At 29.4% G+C, this 6,692-nt stretch overlaps 1 non-coding gene across 1 annotated transcript; it reads left to right on the forward strand.

The window, feature by feature from the left end:
- On the forward strand, positions 1–107 carry LOC141687760 (small nucleolar RNA R71). Its single transcript, XR_012561244.1, has one exon. It is a non-coding gene; the product is annotated as a small nucleolar RNA R71 (small nucleolar RNA).
- Positions 108–6,692: the final 6,585 nt, after the last annotated feature.

Below are 6,692 nucleotides of genomic sequence, written 5' to 3' on the forward strand. Positions count from 1 at the left end.
ATTCCATGATGTGGACATTTTCTCAACATTTCCTTGTAGCGTTCCCAAGCCTCGCACATAGATTCTGTAGGTTGCTGCGCAAATTGAGTAAGAGCACTCCTCATAGCAGCAGTCTTTGCCATTGGATAAAACTTCACCAGAAACTTTTGCGCAAGATCTTGCCACGTAGTGATTGACCCAGCTGGTTCAGAATGTAACCAGTCTTTAGCTTTATCCCTCAGTGAGAATGGGAAAAGCCTCAACTTGATAGCCTCATCAGTCACGCCATTATACTTAAAAGTGCTGCAGATCTCGACAAAATTCCTTATGTGCATGTTGGGGTCTTCAGTTGCCGCTCCTCCAAAAAAAACAGAATTCTGCACCATCTGAATAGTGCCCGACTTGATTTCAAAGGTGTTAGCTTGAATAGCCGGATGAAGGATGCTTGACTGAATGTCATCAATTTTAGGCCGAGAAAAATCCATAAGAGCTGGATCAGCTTGAACAATACGATCTCCCATGTTTACTGGTTCTTTCTGCTCAGTTCCTGAATCCGAATCCTCAAAATCTAACTTCTCTGGAGTATCAATAACTTCGTCTTTTCCTTCAGCTGTATCTAAGGTCCTCTTGCGAGCACGAGAACGAGTTTGCATCAACGTTTGCTAAAGTACCTGAAACACAACCGAAAAGAGTAATTAACTACTACGTCCTAATCATTGAGTCCTAATGATCAATGATGGTAAGTACATAAACTAAACAAATACGCCGAGTCCCCGGCAGCGGCGCCAAAAACTTGTTAGGGCGAAATCACGCACTAATATTCACGCAAGTATACGCGTTCGCAAGTAATATAGAATACTTTCTAGTTCGTTCCCTCAGAGACTCAGACTAAGTTATTGTCTAATTCAACTCACTCACCAATGTATGATTACTTCTCAATGTTAAGATAACACTTAAAATTGTTGATTAAATATTAACTATAATTAACTACTTAATTAACCACTTAACTAACACTTCAATTTATCAATAATAAAACACTCATGAGATCACAACTTCATTATTACTTCCTTCTATAGCCATAGTTATTACCTTTAGCATGTGACAGTGATGATATTAATCGAATAACACGAAACTGATAAAAGCCAACTTTCATTGTACTAATACCATTCTACCAAGCATCCACAATTAAGATAGAAGTTGAATAGTCATCAATTATGTTGAGTTCCTATATGTCTACAGAAATTGACAACACAACGATTTAAGCACAAGTTATTCCTTTTTGATTACATAGGGCAAATAAAACTGTTAGAGTTACCCACTAATCATGCACAACGTACATGAACCTATGCTAGCATGGCAAGTTCTAAATCTCAAGATCCACCGTCGCTTCACAAGAGATTAACACTCTATCTTATATGTTCGCAACGCACATAAGACGAATACGCACAACCAATACTAGATATCATGCAATCATCACATACTAAAGTATTAAACAATTAACTAAAGAATTCTATAATAAATCCGTTGCAACCCCATGATCACGATTAGCCCATAATAGAACTTATCGCCATCATGGGTTCATATGAAATCATGATAAACAAACACAAGAAAATAATAACTAAACTAATTATATTAAAACAGAGTACGTCACAAGAGTAAATAAGTCAAAGCAAGAAAACTAGCATCCAACGTTACAACGAAACAAGAATCACAAGAATATATGCTTCCTCTTCGCTGCTGTGTGCTAAATCGGTCTTCTTCCTTATCTCCTTCGCTTCTTGCAAAACACAATCTAAAACATAATCTCCTCTTAATACTCTATGAAAAACGTCTCAAATCTACCTATATAATAGTCCCATAAAACTCAGATTACATAGAAGTTGGAAGCCAAACAGAAGTAGAAGTCTAAAATAATATATCTTTTTCCCCGACCCTGCGCGGCCGCTCAGCATTTCTGCGCGGGCGCGCAAGGCTGCTGCGCGGCCGCTCAGCATTGCTGCGCGGCCGCTCAGCATTGCTGCGCGGGCGCGTAGGACCCTACTGGAAAATTTCCAGGTTTGCTCCGTTTCTTCGCCGTAATCTGCCCGTTCTTTTCCTCTCGCAATGGTGAACACATGCCAAGGCTTATTCTTGATGATTCCTTCTCCGAAATGCAACTAATACCCTGAAATGCATAAACACTAGAAAAACGCATCAAATACACAAAATACTTGATTTCAAGACACCAATTTAAGCCATTTTAAGACGTTCTAAGTGGTATAAAATGCCACTTATCATTTGTTGTTTGCATTTTACCAATATTTCATAATTTTTCGGTTTTAGCACTGATTTTGAAAAAAAATACTTTACATTTTTTTGTGATAGTACTTTTATATATATTTTATTAACTTGTTTTTCTATTTTGAATTATAATAGTTTTTTAAGTTATTATTATATTTCTTCCTAATTTTTATATTTTATAAAATTTTATGTACTCTAAATTTGTCAAAAGACAATCCGTAATTTACCCCTTTTACAAAATGAAACAAAATGCCTGTAATATATATACCAAAATATAATTTCAATATTTTCCTTATTTTATATGATAAAAATTAAAATGATTTTCTTACAGTTTTTTTAATCAAACTCGCCCATTCCAATTATTTTTTTAAAAAAATGATCGACTTTAACCCGATTAACAAATATTTCATTAATTCTTACTTAGATTTATTTTTATTAAAATAATAGTTGCTTGTATTATATAAATATAATTTTTTTAATATAATTTTATATCATTTTATAATGTGTAATAATGGTTTAATTTTTTAATTAATTATCTATTGTGTTTGTTATACAAATTATTAAGTACTAAAATGGAATATTAGAATAAATGAATAATATAATACATGTAATTTAAAATTATAATAGTTTTATTATTATTATTATTATTATTATTATTATTACATTTATTTGTCATTTTTATGTTTTATGGGATTGATGATGTACTCTAAATTTAATTTTTTAAAATAAACAAAATACATGTAATATTTATACCTAAATATAATCTGAATATGTTTTTTTATATTATAACTTAAAAAAAGAAATTATCTATTCAACAATATTTTAAATAAAACTTGCACATTTCAATTCTTTGTAAAAAAATGATATTATTCTAACCCGATTAACAAATAATTTCTTATTTATTATTTATTTTTATTTTTATCAAGATAATTGTTTCTTGTATTACAAACAACCCCACACACACACACACATATATATAATAATAATTGTTTTATTATTTTATATCATTTAAAAAATATATATTTATAATTCAATTTCTTAATTACTTATTTATTGTGTTTGTTATACAATTTATTAACTATTATAATAGTATAATAGAATAAATAAAATAAATATATTGTACTTTGAAATTAACAAATATTAAAAATTTTATTGTTTTTACTCAATATAATGTTAAACTAGACATGACAATTCTTTATTTTTTCTAAATAAACTATTTTTAAACTTATTTACAACTGAACTATTTCATTTTTGACTTTACAAAAATAATAATTTGAATATATCTAAATATATATACTTTTTATATTATTTTGTTAGATCCACTTCATTTCAAGAGTGGGTTTGGTTTTTCTATTACTTATGGAGATTTGTGATTAATATATTAATATAACTATTAAGAACACGTGTATTCTAAAATTCATAATATAAAAATTTCATGTAATTAATATTATTTTTATTATTATTATTATTATATTTCTTCCTTGCTTTTATGTTTTATAGGATTGATGTACTCTAAATTTTTTAAAATAAATAAAACACATGTAATATTTATACCTAAATATCATCTAAATTTGTATTTTATTTTATAAGATAAAAATGAAATTATCTATTCAAAAATATTTTAAATCAAACTAACACATTTCAATATTTTGTAACAAAATGATTTTTACTTTAATGGGATTAACAAATGATTCCTTGATTGTTACTTATATTTATCTTTATTAAGATAATTATTACTTATATTATATATATAATATAATACTTTTATTAATAATATTTTATATCATTTAAAAATATGTATATATGGTTCAATTTCTTAATTAGTTATCCATTGTGTTTGTTATACAAATTATTAGCTATTATAATAGTATAACAGAATAAATGAAATATAAATATATTATATCTACACTTTAGCACCTAATAAATTATTAGATCTATTAGATCTACACTTTAGCAATTATTATTACTATTATTACTATTATTATTATTATTATTATTATTATTATTATTATTATTATTATTATTATTATATTTCTTCCTTACTTTTATATTTTATAGAATTGATGTACTCTAAATTTTTTAAAATAAATAAAATACATGTAATATTTATACCTAAATATCATTTAAATGTGTATTTTATTTTATAAGATAAAAATAAAATTATCTATTCAAAAATATTTTAAATCAAACTAACACATTTCAATTTTTTGTAAAAAATGATTTTACTTTAACGGGATTAACAAATGATTTCTTGATTGTTACTTATATTTATCTTTATTAAGATAATTGTTATTTATGTTAGGTCACACACACTGTAGAGGGCTGAATACAGTGTATAGCACAATCAAATCGAACTTTAATAACTCAAGTAACAGAAAACAAACTTTATTCAAAACAATAAACTCTGTTACAGATGGAACTGTCCTCTCTCAGTGATGAACAAATATCACGAGAGCTGCTAGGGTTACAATGCATAATCTTCTCGATTAATGATAACACTTATAGTGTAAACTCTATGTCTGTGTTTATATACTACACAGTTACAAGATAATCACTAATTGATATGGAATATAATTCTGCTTCCTAAAATATATCTATCAGATATCTTTTCTTCCAAGTATTCTATTCTTCATAGAATTCCTTCTTCATGCATATCTCTTCTTATGTTTGTCTCGATCTTCTCTTCCTGTAAATCAGCTGCCTTCCTTATTATCTGAACGTTTCCTTCAAGTCCTGATATTATCTTCTGATAAATATCTCTTGAACCTTAAATATTGACGACTTAAGTTCTGATTTCAGTATAAGTGCTGATTTCAGTTAAGTACTGATTTATCCTGTTTAAGTAAGATCTGAAAACTAAACATAAATCATATTAGACATGACATTATCAAATATATCTAACAATCTCCCCCAACTTGTAAATTAGCATAATATACAAGTTAACAGATATTTGATGATGTCAAAAACAATAATTACAAATGCATGAGAATTTGACTAGATAACTACAACATACAGTCCTTAAAGCTTTACCAATTAAAACTTCTGATAACAACTTAAGTCTGTATTTATATCAGAATTCGAGCAGTTGTAGATCTTGACTTGGCTTCATCTTCTGATCTCTCTGATGTCAGGAGTTGTTCTGAGATAGTTCTTTAACAAATATCTCTCAGCATATCTTAGTTCATCAATCATCCTCCTTTTAACATCTTTAAGTTCTGCAGAATCTTCACCAGTTTGAAAGATTGCAGCCCTGAGATCATTAATTTTGGCTTTTTTTATGTCCTGATCCAGTCTGATCAAATACGCCTTGTCAGACTCAAGATTGAATTCCACAGCCCTGTAACCCAGAAAGGTAGTTATAATCTTAGCAGAGTTAGGCTTCATCTTAACAATATCACCCTTGTGATCTCTGTACTTTGGAAGATATGTGCTGTCAGACTTAACAAAATAAAGCCTTTTCTGTCTCTGAATCTGATTCTTCAAATAGTTTGCAGCACTTTCTGTTATTTTGTCATTCACTTGAAGTAAGAATAATACATGTTCCAATTCTTCATAATACTTCAGTGGAATGACATTTTCCCTTAAATGATAAACCCTACCATCTGTCATGAAGTATAACAAGATGTGTTCTTTCAAGTAGGTATGGTAAACCATCTGTACAGATTCTAGTTGATTCAATCTTTCAGGAGTTGCTCCAATACCTGGTTCACTTAAGGAAGTTGGATCATTGGTTGTGTTCTGTATTCTTCTTTCATCAGCACTTCCCAATCCAGTTTTATCTCTTGCTTCCTTTCCAGTAACCACTCTTGCTTTAAAACCACTTGCAGTAGTCTTTAGAGGTTGAGTCTGTTTGGCTTTGGTGAATCCTGGTAGGAGTATCTTTGAAGGTTTAACATGAGCAATGTCAGAGGTTTCCTTTGATTTATCTTCTGATATCAAGTTAACTTGAGCTTGTCAGAGGTTACTTGCTTCTTTGAGATATCAGAACTAACTCTATCTTTACTCTGAACAACTTGAGCCATGTCAGAGGTTGTCTTAAAAATTTTTCTTGAAGTCAGAGCAAGATCAGCATCTTCAACAGTAATTTCTTCATCCACAGGAGACACATAAACCTTGATAGGTTCACCAATTTTTCTCTTTGCCCTTAGACCTTGGATCTATCTGCAATTGTGATTTAGCCTTGGTTGCTTCAAGATTTGTTCTTTCTTTTATCACAATGCCTTTGACTTTTGGAAGTTTCTTTTTACCAACAGAAGCTTCAGATTCAGATTTGACTTTTTCTGATTTAAGTCTAGCTTCTTCTTCCATCAGACTTTCCAAGTCCATTCCTAGATTCTCCTTTAGAAATAACTGTCTTGATATTTCTTCATCAAGATCCAAAAGTTCATCAGAACTTATCCTTTTACCAGTAGCAGAAGTAATTCTTTTTCCAG

The sequence above is a fragment of the Apium graveolens genome, chromosome 9 (assembly GCF_009905375.1).
Source record: "Apium graveolens cultivar Ventura chromosome 9, ASM990537v1, whole genome shotgun sequence".
Taxonomy (NCBI): domain Eukaryota; kingdom Viridiplantae; phylum Streptophyta; class Magnoliopsida; order Apiales; family Apiaceae; genus Apium; species Apium graveolens.